Source organism: Cervus canadensis, chromosome 8 (genome assembly GCF_019320065.1).
Source record: "Cervus canadensis isolate Bull #8, Minnesota chromosome 8, ASM1932006v1, whole genome shotgun sequence".
In the NCBI taxonomy this organism is placed as follows: Eukaryota; Metazoa; Chordata; class Mammalia; order Artiodactyla; family Cervidae; genus Cervus; species Cervus canadensis.
Genome location: NC_057393.1, coordinates 58,876,569 through 58,889,515, shown reverse-complemented (window position 1 = coordinate 58,889,515; position 12,947 = coordinate 58,876,569). Strand labels below are relative to the sequence as shown.

Genomic DNA, 12,947 nt, shown 5'->3' with positions numbered 1-12,947 from the left:
GGGCCACTTTGGACCTCAGGCTTTTAAGAAAATCTTTGGAAGTTAGAGAAGTGGAGTTGGAATGTGGAATAAGTAGGGGGATGCCTTTCTGAAGCAGGAACTGGTTGGAGTGTCCATGTTTCTCTAGGCTCTGGGCTGTAGTATTAAGAGCTTGCTAACCAAGTGGGCCAGAGTGGGGCTGGAATGGGACCAAGCAGGTCTTGAAATTAGCATGTGAAAACCCTAGCTTTGGCCTGGAGGCCTTCTGTGCGGGCTGGTGAATGGATTCTTGAAAACAATTTGTTTTCCTAATTACATAAATCTGCTAACAGAGAATATTTACCTTTTTTTTTTTTCCTCTCACCTGGGGAAAATCTGTTGGTCCCAGGCCTGTGAAGTTTAAATAAGCATATCAATACTCTTCTCTCACCCTACCCTGGGGCTCCTTCGAGAATAGGTTCTGGTGAGAGCTGAGAGATGGGGGAGGGGAAGGGGTGGGATTGTTACTAGTTTCCCAGGCTGGGCCTCCAGGTCTGTATTCCTCAGGTAAATGTCTGCTCAGTTCCAGTCCAAATTCTGGTTCAACCTACAGGAGTGGTTTTTCTGAATTCAGTGCCTAGAGCCACATAGGTACCGATATATACAGAGTATTTCAAGAATGAATCCGGAAGTTCCAAATATTAGGGTCCTTGGTGGCTCCGAAGGCACTAAGGATCAGGCAAATATTGTGAACTATCATTGCACAGAACTTCTGGGTGGAAAGAACCCAGAAGACGGGTGTCCCGGTTATTTGAGGTCTTGGTGACTTGGGTTCTGTATAATCGAGGTTTAAGCCCTGACATCCTATTAAAACCAGATTTGTGTTTAAAAAAATGGGTCTTGAAGACATCCATTTCAATGTTTTCTTCTGAAAAATTGACCAAATTGCTGTGCCTCCTCTTCTTCTGGGTGTCACTGGCTGAGCACTGGGCTTTGGATAGGAGTCTGTGTTCTATAGGATCTGCAAAGCAAACTGGGCCAACCAGAAGAGAAAAATGGGAGGGTCTTCACTGGCCATAAGGCTCTTCCCTCATGGGCTCTCAAACCCCTTTGTGGCTGCTTGGGAAGGCAGGTCCTCCAATGGATGTCTCGGTGAATAAATGACTGTCCCTAAAGAAGCCATTGTAACTCAGGATGAGGGAAGGCTCCTCCAAGGATGGGAGACTAAGCAAAGCCTGGAATTTGGACAGAGCAAGAAAGTCCTTACCCTGGCTGCCCCCGGGTTGGCCCTGCAGGAAGGTGATGCCAATTAATCTCTCTTGCAGGAAGCTAGTTCTTGTCCAAAGGCAGCAAGTTATGAAGTATGAATTAATCCATTTAACCAGCCCCTCGGAGGGAAAGCCCATGACAACTGCATTTCCAAATGCCATCTCTGAAAGTGATATTTCAAGTGGCAGTGGGTGGGATTAGAGCCTGCTAACGATTTATGTCAAATAGGGAGCAAGAACATAATTTCTAGATAAGTGATTTGTTTCAGGCACTTGCAGGGCTGGCAGTAGGACAGACAGGAAGGTTTCGGGGCCAGCCAGAGCTCAGACTGAAAATAGGGGGCTGGTAATGGGGAATGAAGGAAGGAGAACAGGAGAAGCTAAGTCAAAGGCTAGCAGACCTGGTCAATTTCCCATGATGGCAAGGAGAGCAGTGCAGGAAAGTCTCACATAGAGGGGATTTTTCAAGACAATTCTGGCTGCCTCTCATTAGAGTGAAAGATGGGGCCCCGCTTACCTTCCTAATTGTTTGGGCAGTTAGGTCGCCATTCAAGAAACTTTCACTGCGAGAGGGCGGGGCTGGGGGAAAGGGGCTTAAAATAAAGTTTGTCCCAAAGAGGATCGTGGTGATGGAGTGCCCACGAAAGAAGGAGCGAAGAATCCTTTGGGGTGGCAGGGCGGCGTCTTGGTTTCCAGGGGTGTTCCAGGCTCAGCTTAGCGCCAGGAGCCCTTGCGACAGACAGGCTGGAAGGAAGAGGCCGCGGCCACCACAGGATGCAAAGTCAGAAGGCAGCAGCTCCCGGGGCGGGGCAGGGCCGCGCGCAGCCGCCACCCCCGGCTTCCCTACCGCTGGTTCCAGGGCACAGGGGCTCCCCGAAGTCAGCGAGCTCGAGCGTACGTGCGCCCGCTCACCCTGCCTCGGGAAATCCTAGAGGCGGCAGGGGCCTCTGTGCCAGGGAAGATGCTAGACCGCCTGCCTTCTCCGCCCCTTAGCCCGTTCCGAAAATCCTTTAAACCAGGTCACAATCCGGATGCCCCAGTCCCGCCCCGCCCCCTCTCCTCCCCCGGGGCCGAGGCCGCCTCCAGGCCTGCTCCCTCCTCCGCCCCCACCCGGCCTTGGACCCTTATTAGCATGACCACTTGGGAGGATTCTCCTGGGGGGCAGGAGACACCCTAAGTCATCCACCGCATGTGCCTTCCCGGCGGCCCCCTTGGGCGGCAGCGTTCCGGGAGACCCACTCGTACAAGTGTTGCTTCCAATTAATTGCCTGGGCGGGGGAGGGAAGGGGGCCTGTCGCCGCCCCCGCCCGGAGGCTGGAGCGCCGCTCGTCGGGTCGTGCGTTCGCTCAGCGGCGGCGTGCACCAGCACCACCCCTGCGTGCAAGTTTGAAATGTGAGCTGCCTCGGATTCATACTCGCTCGCGCTCCCTCGCAGCAAAGTGGCTGGGCCGACGGTCTGCGCGCGCGAGTGAGTGCGGGCGGCGGGCTGCGGGGCGGGGGTGCGGACGGCGAGACTAGCGGGGCGGGGAGGGCGCGCGCGAGCCAGGGCTCCCTAGAGACACCGAGGCAGGTCTGCTAGCCTTTCATCTTCCTCCCGCGCTCCTCCTCCTCCTTCCCCTCCCCCAGCCGCGGCGCGCCCGGCCTCCCCGGAGCCCCCAGCCCCACGCGGACGCAAGCAGGGTGGGTGGTCGCGCCGGCGGGGTGCGGGAGCGCCGCGCAGGGCGCGGGCCGTGGGAAGTTTCGCCGGCGCACCCTGTGCGCCCCCGCCCCCCGCGCGCCCCCGGCCCATCCCCGTCCCCGGAGGGCTGTCGCTTGCGCCCGGGTGCGCGGCTGGCTGCCTCCTCGGCGGCGGCGGCCCCATTAGCAGAGCCTCCGACTGTGATTGGCTTCGCCCGGGAAGCTGGAGACGGGCGATGAATAATTGATGTGTGCGGTGCGGTAGCCGGACGGCGGCGGCGGTGGCGGGCAGCAGCGAGCGGGAGCGCGGGAGCCGAAGCGCCCTCGGAGCGGGCAGCGCGGAGCGAGCGGGCGCCGGAGCCGCCCGGGCCCCCGCGCCGCCGCCGCCGCCCCGGCGCGGAGCGGGGATGCAGGCGGCGCCCGCTGCCTGCGCGCAGCCTTTGTTCCGCGCCGGCTGAACCCTGCCCGGAGTCGCTCGCTGCGGCCGCCCCCGGCCGGGCCCCAGCCCGCTGCGGGCGCCAGGGCGGGATCGCGGCCGGTGCAACTTCCAGGTAAGTGCGGGACTGGAGGGGTCGGCGCCGGGGCGCCCGCGGGTCGGGCCGGGCTCCCTCCGGGAGCGGGGGTGAGTGTGCGTGCCTGTGTGTGACAGAGAAGGGCCGGTGCATTGTGGGTAGCGCCGTGTGCTGCATGGTGTCAGCCCGAGGCTTGGCCGCGAGTGGCACCGGCGTGCACCGGGCCGTTTTGTGCGCTCAGACAGGGGGCCCTCATTCTCTCTGGGGCCCGGGGCCAGGTGGCTTCCCCTCCCACCACCCCCACCACTCCCGAAGGTGAATTGTTGGCTCTCCAGCAGACATTTTACAAGGCTGCGTCCTCAATTGGCGGCTTCTATTGCAAATAGCTGAATGGGCCAGGAAGCCTTCCGCGGAGGCAGCGGCCGAGGGTCCTTAACTTCAAGCTGCTGCTTTGTCAGGATGCAGCCCTGATGCTGACAGCGCCCAGAGACCCCGATGGGCGCTGGTGGTGCCCCCATTGCTGCCGGGTGCCCTTCGGAGAGGTGATGGGCACAGAGCATACTTCTGACAAGTGTTTGCTGGGAGGCGGGCTGGAGGAGGAGAAATGTTTACACCAGAGAGCCTGGAAGGGGCCTTTCTGTGGTGCCTGACACCAGGCTGTGAAGATCTCATTTAAGACCTTGGAGAGAGGGTTTCTCAGAGGACTGCCTGGGCTGAAGGTCTGTCTCTGTGGTCAGGAGCACGTGGTTTTGGTGTTGGGGAAATCTTACAAGCCTTGGCGCCTGGTGCACTAGATAAGCCCCTATTCTTGAGTCCAACTGAAAGCTGGCTTGGGTGGTACTAGGAGAGGTCAGGCTGTCTTTCCCTGTCTTTCCCTCCGTTTGCACTACAGATGGGCTCCAGGAGACCATCACTGTCAGGATGGAGACCTAGGTTCCCTACCCTTGACCATCAGGCTGGACTGGCAGATGGTTACTAGGCATGGCTGGAAACTCCTCCCGCAGGAAGGTCTTGTGAGGCAGCTAGCAAGGAGTTGGCACCAGAGAGCTTCTTAAATGGCCCATCCTTGAGAGTGGGCCAGAAATCCAATTGGGGAGGGATTTGGAGTGGGCAGGGTGATGGCTCCCTGAGATCAGGGTGACCCCAGATGGTTTATAGGGACTCAGCCCCTTCCACTTCTGAGGCTTTGGGCTGGAAGGTCGTCTCCCATCCGCTGCAGAGTAGAAAGCCCTATCCCACAACAGGAGGTGTAGGGAGGTGAGCCTTGAAGTCCACGTGGCTACTAGTAAGCCTGTTCCCCTTTTTTTGTGTGCATTAACCAGGCGGTGACTACCCCCACAGCTAGCAGGATTCAAGTCCCCTCCTGAGCTATTTTTACCCTGAACTTCCTTAGTGAGAAACCACCAAACAGTGATGCTTTGGTGAGAATCTGGGTCTTTACCGGAAGCAGCAGCCTGCACAGAGTTTGAGACTTGCTTCACTCTGCCGTCTCTGCTCCCCTGCACAGCCACGTCCTCAGCAAGAACCCCTTTGCCTCTTGCTCTCTCTCTCACCTCCTGGTTCTTCCCACAGCCTGTGTGCTCAGGGACTCGGGAGCCCCATTTCAGCTGGAAAAACTGATGTCCCCGGGCCGGGACCACCCAGTAGGGGACAGAGGAAGCCAGTCATAACTGTGACCAGAGGGTGGCCTTGACTGTGAGCTCCTTGAAGGCAGGAGCTGTATGTTACTCATCCCAGTATAGCCTGGTGCCAGCCACCATGCCTGGCAGGTGGTAAGCACTCAGTGACTCCTGAGGGAATGCGTGAGCAGTTAGCTGGTCCTGTGCTGCTTTCCTCTGTTGGAGTGGGGAGGTGATGGAGAGATTGAAAGCATGCTTCTGGTTGTAAGTCAGTGTTGGCTGAGGCCAAGCTCAGTCCCTGGGAACTCTGAGATGAGTTCCAGGTCTGCTGTTAGCCAGTCAGACTGAAGATGCCCACAGATGTTCAATCAGAACCCTACCTGGGAGCTTTCTGGGTCACACCCTGGGGAATGAGGATGGCAGAGCTCCGTTTAGAACCGCACTGTGGAGTATGATAGCTACGAAGCACATGTGGCTGTTTGTACACTTAATTACAAGTTTAGTTTCTCATTTGCACCAGCCACGTTTCAAATGGTCAACAGCCACATGTGGCTAGTGGCTACCAGACTGGGTAGGTCAGATCATAGAATATTTCCACTGGGGCCGAAAGTTCCACTGGATGTCTCTGGCCTGGAAGGATGGAGATGTAGGACAGATGAGGTGAGGATGTTAGACAGTGGGACAGTGCAGGAGGAGTCCATAGGATGCAGGGACCTTCCGTTTTCCGACAGCCTCCCAGTAAGGGGAGTATAGACAAGCCAGGTGCTCCCACTTAGCATGGGAGAAGGCTGAGATTCAGTTCTGCCCAAGGTCACCTAGTGAGTGGCATGAGCCCCAGGTCTCTGACTCCTCCGCCAGAGCACTCCCACCCAGCAGAGGTCAGCCAGGGGTCACGGGTGGGCAGCGGTCCCCGGAGCAGCCTCAGACCTCCCCAAGGACTGTCTTGGTGCCCGGTAGGCGTCAGTCTTTGTGAAGTCATCCATCGATCGGGCGGGAGAGCCAGCTCAGCCTCACGTCCCCAGGAACAGAGAGTTCTCTGCTGGCAGAGCTGGAAGGAGAGGGAGACAGGCTCTCCAGGCGAGGGAGGTGTTTAACTTGATGGATGCGGCTTTAGTCCCAAGGGAGAGGAGGCTCTTCTCCACAGGGGAGGACCCTGTGGCCACGTTCATCAGCTCCACCCCAGAGGGAGATGTGCAGGCCCCAGCCAGGGCTGGGAAGGAGAAGGATCGAGGGCCATCTGGCTGGCACAGTATGCCCTTTGCTCCTATCCTGCCAGGGCCTGTGCCCCTCGTGTCATGGGGCATTCAAGGTGCCACCCTCTCCTTCGCTTTTCCTGAAGCCTCAGCTGCAGGAGAAAACTCTCCCAGGGCCCAGCAGAGAGGCAGCAGCCTCACGAGGGAGGCTGCTCAGGGAAAAACAAGGCCCCTACCCTCCAAGTATTTGCAGCCTCTCCCAGAGCTCCTGGGCCAGAGGGTTAAAGGGACTTCCTGCCCCCAGGTCACATGGCAGGGCAGGCTAGTGATGGAGCTAATGCCCACTCGTGGCCACTGCAGATCTCTGTCTGCTGTTTTGTTTTGTTTTTTTCTAAAAAAGAACTGTCTGCTGTTTTGAAGTTGAAGTTTATATGAGATTTCATTATGCTTTGCTTCACTTTCCTCCTCCAGCCCTGTTAGATCACTTTGTCTCTGGCCTTGTCCTGAGGTATCCTGAGGTGTCCACCTCCTGTGAACAGCAGGCCTCACTGTAGCCTCTGGCTCCCCTGGGGCCTGAGCTGACTGAAGGGGGAAGTTTCAAGAGGGGCTGGCCCTCTGCCAGGGACCCCAGCACACCCAAAAGAAGCTCCTCAAGGCACATCCAGGGGAGCTTGAGAGATGAGAGGAGCTTTGGGGAAAACCCCAGGTTCCCAGTCCCCTTGAGTGAAGTGGGGGCGATGTTCAGGGCCTCTGCTTGCTGAGCCTTTCCCGAGGTGGGCCACCTGGGGATGCTCACATGCTCTTGGTCCCCAGTATCTGATGTGTTGTGTGCCCTTCACACCTGACTGACAGAGCTAGGCTCTGCCTCGGGCACCCAGAGCGTCAGGCTGGGCTAGCCAAGTAGCCCCAGACAGGCACAGATTCCTGCTTGGAGCCCCGAGATCCTTTTGGGTTCTCCGACTGTCCCCACCTACCCTGGGGCAGAGGCAGGCCCTCCAAGTTCCTGGCCTGGGGCTGTAGTTGGTTCTTTGTGCATATTTGGTGAATGAAGATCAGGCCTTTGGCCAGGACACCCACATTCCCTGAAGTTGCGACTCCCCAGTCACCCTGGAGATTCGGTAGCTCTGGGGTACATCCTAGCCTCTGTGTTCTGGCTTTGGTTCAGATAATTCCCATACCACTGGTGGCAGCATGGCTCCAGGGCCTAGCGTTCAAGCGGTAACATCTATGATCTGGTGCCAAATTAGTGTGACCTTTGGCAAGTCACTTCCCCTCTGGGGGCCTGTGTTCTCATCTCTTCTAAGAACATTGCCCTGTGTCTCAGCTCTGAATGGTAGACTCCACTCCAGGAGTTAAACTACTGGAGTCTTGAGCTAGAATGAACAGGAGACTGATAAAGGCTTGGTCCTGCCTGTGGGTGCTACCTACCCCCAGCATCTGAGGATGCAGCGGGTGATAGTAAGGGATGCTGGGATGAGGAGAATTGAGTGAATAGAGTCTTATGTTCCATGCTGTAGGAGCTGGAAAAGGAGGAAGGGAAAGTGGTGACTTCCGGACTGGGATAGCCTGAAACTTCCCAGGCGGTCCTTGAGTTTGGAAATGGGTAGGATTTGGGGTCTTGGGTGAGAAAGGGAATGAATTTCAGCCAGGACACCTAGGGAGGTGGTTCCTCCAGGTGAAGCAACAGAGACGAGTACAGGAAGTGGAGCCATTGCTGAAACAGATCTTATCCCAGGAGCTCAGGTCTGATCCCCAGGGGAGGGGAGAGCTAGGGAGGAGCCAGGGAGACCTGTGGGACTCCAAGGGCTTCCGGGAGCAGGGATGCTGCTGGCTTGAGGCAGGAATCCGTGCAGGGAAGTGGGAGAGCCCTGCGAGGTCGGAGCTCTGCTGCGGGAATGTCCCTGCCTCTGCTGACGCAATGGAAAGCCTGTCATGTTGCAGGGTTCCTGTTCTGCGGTTGCCCGTGGTGGGGGGCCAGGGCAGCCAGCTCTTCTGAGGAGCTTTGGGAACTTGGTGGAACTTGTCCAGGCCTCCCCTCTGCTCTCTCCTGGAAAAAAAAGAGAGAACCTTGTTTGTGGAATCTGCCCCTAGTCCCTCGGGGGTTACAGCCACGCCCTGGGAGGGTTTAAATCTCTGTGGGCGGTTCCCTGGGGCTGGGACTGGAGGGGACAGGGGACAACCTCTAAACTGGCCTCACACCCTCTCAGTGCCCCCTCTGGGCAGAGCCTGAGGCAGCTGGTGATTTATAGGCACCCTGTCCACCTCCCGAGAGTGTGATCCGTTTAGCAGATTCATAGCTGTGCTCGGAAGCCTTAGAGCATCTGGTTTAGACCCTATGTGTGGGAGGGAGGCTGTGGAAAATGGGGGGCCACATTTCAGAGGGGAGGGCAGAAAAGCCCCGGGAAGAGCCCCTCTTTCTACCGTCTCCTCTCCACCCTACTGCTTCCAGGCCCACCAGCCAGCAGACCTTTCCTAGACCGCTGCCCCCAGCGCGCGCGCGCACGCACGCACGCATGCGCGCACACACACACACACACACGCGCACACACACACACACACACGCGCACACACACACACACACACACACACACACGACCTGTCTGCTGGTGGTTTATTTCATTTCTTTATTCATCTTGGACCCTTGTCCACCAGGTGTCATCCCCACTGGAAACTGTGTTTGTTGCTTGGTCATGTCCGACTCTGTGACCCCACAGACTGTAGTCTGCCAGGCTCCTCTGTCCATAGAATTTTCCAGGCAAGAACACTGGAGTGGGTTACCGTTTCCTTCTCCTGGGGATCTTCCCGATCCAGGGATCAAACCTGGATTGCAGGCGGATTCTTTACCCACGGAGCCACCAGGGCAACCCCTGTCATCCCCACTAGCTTGTACATTGCTAGACAGGCCATCCGTGACTTGTATCAGTGCTGGGTGCTCAATATGTGTCTCTTAAATGACCAGCCCAGGCTTAGGTGCGGGTCGCAGCGAAGGCAGTCACCCAGGAAGAAAAGGAGAGTTCCAAGCTCTCAGGCCAGCTCTGGCTTCCCAAGGTGACCCTGCGATGTGCGGGAGCCCTCATCCTTCAGGGATCCCACCTATAGGAAGAATCACTGGGTTTACTGTGCTGTCTGATAGAAAGGCCACTAGCCATGGGTGGCTATTTAAGTGTATGTTGGATGAAATTAAATGAAATTCAGTGTTCAGGCCCTCAATCACACAGGTCATATTCAAGTTCTCAGTAGCCCCATGGGGCTGGTGGCTACCATATTGGGCAGAAGTGGTTGAACATTTCCATCATCACAGAAGATTCTGTTGGACAGTGCTAGAGGGTGTCTAAGGGACCTTGCAGCTCTGTCACTGCGGATCTATAGGGAGGCTGGGTCCCATGGTCTCTGCCTGCCTCCTGCTAGGAGCTGCCGCCCCTCCCTCCATGCACAGGGCCCTGGACTTTCCCCGCTGTTCTTTCTGTGAATCACCGGGCCCCGCAGGACTTCCCTGTTTCACCCCACCCCCACCCCGGGCTCTTCATCAAGGCCTCCCAGCGTCCTTCCCAAGACAGCATCAGGGGAGTAATTATGAAACCCACATCTGTCATTTACTGGGTGACTTTGGGCAAGTCACTTAACTTCTCCAAGTCTCTGTCTCCTAAATTAATAAAACAGAGCTGCCCACGGCAGGGAGTAGGTGAGAAGGGGCTTTGGGCGCTTAGTGTCTGGCACATAGGAATTGCTCATTGAGTGGCAACTCTCATTACTCTCAGGTTTTGACTTCATACCCTCGAGGCATATGATCAGCTTCCAGACCAGCTGGGCTCAGGGTTTCTCTTGAGTTCTCCAGCCCAAGAGCTTGGGTCCCACCACACCTCAGGCCTCAGTTCCTTGTCTGTAAGGAACTGCTTGTACTGTGTGTTGTGACCAGAGACCCAGCCGTGCAGGGCAGAGGGCAGGCTGTCCAGGGGCCCCTGCCCCCGTCCTGCGTGGCTGCTGTAACAGGGGAACCTGCCAGGGATGCCAGTGTGCCTGCCACTCGTTCTGTCCTGAGAAGTGCCTGGGCTGCCCTGGAGGCAGCTGTCTGTGTCCTAGCCCTGGAGGAAGGGTGGGGGGCCAGAATAGGTGACCACTTTCATTTCCCTCTTGGTAAAGGAGCTGTACGCTACATTAGAGGACTCCTGAAGCCCTCTAAGCGGCTTGTCCAAGAATGTCTCCCTTCTGAGGTCCACGGATAGTTTGTTGGGGTCCATGAGCCCCCAGCCTGTGTGGAGTGCATTTGCTAGGTGGAGGGTCTGTGAGCTGCATTGTGTGGAGGTGCCTTCAGGGGCCAGTAGCCCAGCAGGAGGTGGGTTGGCAGGCTAAGGCCCACGGGTCCAGGCCCAGCTTCAGCTGTCCGGAGGGCTCCCAGAAGGACACTCAGGGAAAAGAAATCCTCGGAGTTGCGGGAGGTCCCAGGAGCCAGTGAGTTGATTTGTCTCACACCTTAGGGCTTGACAACAGCTGGGTGCTGCGTGCTGGACTCTGGAAGCCTGGACAGCATCAGGCCCAGCCTCGGAGTCTGAGGCAGCCACAGTCTTGGGGATCAGACCTCATGCACCCGGGGCTGCAGGGCTGGGTCATGTGGCTTCCTAGGGATGCGTCTACTTGGGGAGAGTTTTTAGAGGAGGTGAGGGCTGGATATTCCCAGAGAAGTGGGTATGGGGAGGCGTTGCGGGTGGGGAGGGCATGGTCTTCCCATGGCTCCCCACTATTAGGGACTGGAGGCCCTCACACCTCAGAGGCCACCCCCCACCCCCGGCCCTTCCATCTCTATTCACCAGCATCTCTCCCCCTTCTCTTCTGTTTGTTCCACACAAGGTCCTCTAACCCTCTCTAAGCCTCAGTTTCCTCATCTGTAAAATGGGGGAATAGCACCCATCTCATCAGGTCGTGGGAAGATTAAAGAGTATGTTCTAGCTGCAGCTTGGAACACAACTCTGGGACCTGCTCAGCCCTGAGTAGGCATCAGCTGTCCTTGCTGCTCTGTCATGGGTTTCCTTGTGCTTTGCTGGGCCCGTTCCTCTGGGGACACATCCTCCTGCTTCCCTGCCTCATAATCCTCCATCACAGCCCAAGTGTATCCACATGTTTCCCCATCTCACCAGCACCTGCACAGGGGTGCCTCTCCTCCCACACCAGCCCTGAACTGGCATGCATGCAGAATGCCCACCTCCCTACCCCCAGCCTGAGAAATCCTGGCGCCAACAGCCACCCACCCTTCCCTCCACCCTCTCCTTGGCCCCTGGCATAGGGCTCCCTCACTGTTTGCTGAGGGAAGCTTGTGGCTTTAACCCTCACATGTGTCTGCTTTTCATTTGCCAGCATCAGGTCCCCAAAGTTGCTGGGCAGTTCTGGGAGGCCCTGGGTCAGGGGAGGACAGACACCACCATCCTGGGGGGGTGGGCGGTGCTCAGGGCAGTAACACCCAAGGCAGAGGAAACCCCCCGCCCCCCACCTTATTGGACCCAGGGCAGCCTTACCACTGGGTCTCTAATGACTTCTGCCCTAGGGAGACAGCCCAGCCTGTGGAGCTAGGCGCTCAGAGGTCAGCATCAGGACAGGAAGGCGAGCAAGGGCCAAGCAGTGGCTTCATTTTTTGAGCACAGGCCCTGGCTCCTCTTGGATCCTTGAAACAGAAATGGGTCCTCTGCTCTCGGCATGCCCCTGCCCCAAGGTGCCAGTGAGCAGAAGAGGGATCATCACCACCCATCCACCCTCCTGACCCCACCCTGCGCCCTGGGAGCCAGTCCCCACAGCCCACCCACCTCCCTGGAATTAAGCCTCCCAGCATCAGTCCTGTCAGGGGCTGGTAATCCTCTCAAAGCTTTGTGTGGTGGTATACCTTCTCTGAGAAATACGTTTGATGACCTGAATAAGATCTTTGTCCTCAGGTTACAGCCTCGCCATGGAGGTGTCCTCCCCAGTTGTGATGAATATGGCGGGGGGGCGGGGGCTTCCCGGGGTGGGTCTGGCCACCCAGAGCCTGGGTTCCCCAGATGCCTCCCTGGCCTTAGACACCTGTTACCTGAAGCCTTGCTGGCACCCTACCCAGGTGGTCAGGAGCTTGTGATTCCCCTTTGCTGTGTGAGTTGCCTCTTCCGTAAAATGTGGGCCCCCTTCCTTTACAGGAGTCCTGCCAAGGCACTGCATTCATGCCCTCCACACGTGTGCACTCATGCACGCGCCTGTGCCCTCTCTGGGCTCACTGTGAGGTTTGCCCGGGAATGTTTTATTTCCTCACGTTCATGAAGTGCATGTGTGCTCAGTCGTGTCTGACTCTGTGTGACCCCCTGGACTGTAACCTGCCAGGCTTCTCTGTCCATGGAATTCTCCAGGCAAGAATATTAGAGCAGGTTGCAGTTTCTTACTCCAGGGGGATCTTCCCTAAACCCAAGGATCGAACCCACCTCCCCTGCGTTGGCAGGCAGATTCTTTGCCACTGCGCCATGGGGGAAGCCCCTCCAGTTCAGGGCTGTAGCTCATTCAAGTGTGTATGTTCTGCATCCAAGTAGGCAAAAAGTACACATTAGTATGTTTTGAATGAATGAACGAACAAATGAAGAGTTGGCTCTCGGTTGATCATTGTGGGGCATGTGAAGAGAGACGGGCTTCCTGCCCTCTGGGAGCTTAAAGTCCTCAAATGAAGATGGCAGTGCTGGAAGACCCCAGGTGTGCAGGGCCGGATGTGAAGTG

The 12,947-nt window shown here is 57.3% G+C and overlaps 1 protein-coding gene across 6 annotated transcripts in view; it reads left to right on the top strand.

Annotated features, from left to right (window-relative positions):
- The window catches only part of ZMIZ1 (zinc finger MIZ-type containing 1), a 171,653-nt gene that overhangs the window by 100,148 nt on the left and 58,558 nt on the right, over positions 1–12,947 (top strand). The window contains exon 1 of one of the 6 annotated variants that reach the window (XM_043476406.1): positions 1,809–2,694. The exons of 4 other annotated variants lie outside the window; for them this stretch is intronic. The gene's annotated coding sequence lies outside the window, so the exon portion shown is untranslated. Of the gene's footprint in view, positions 1–1,808; positions 2,695–2,749; positions 3,455–12,947 lie in introns of those variants that run through there. One more of the 6 variants, XM_043476407.1, reaches the window with a different exon arrangement.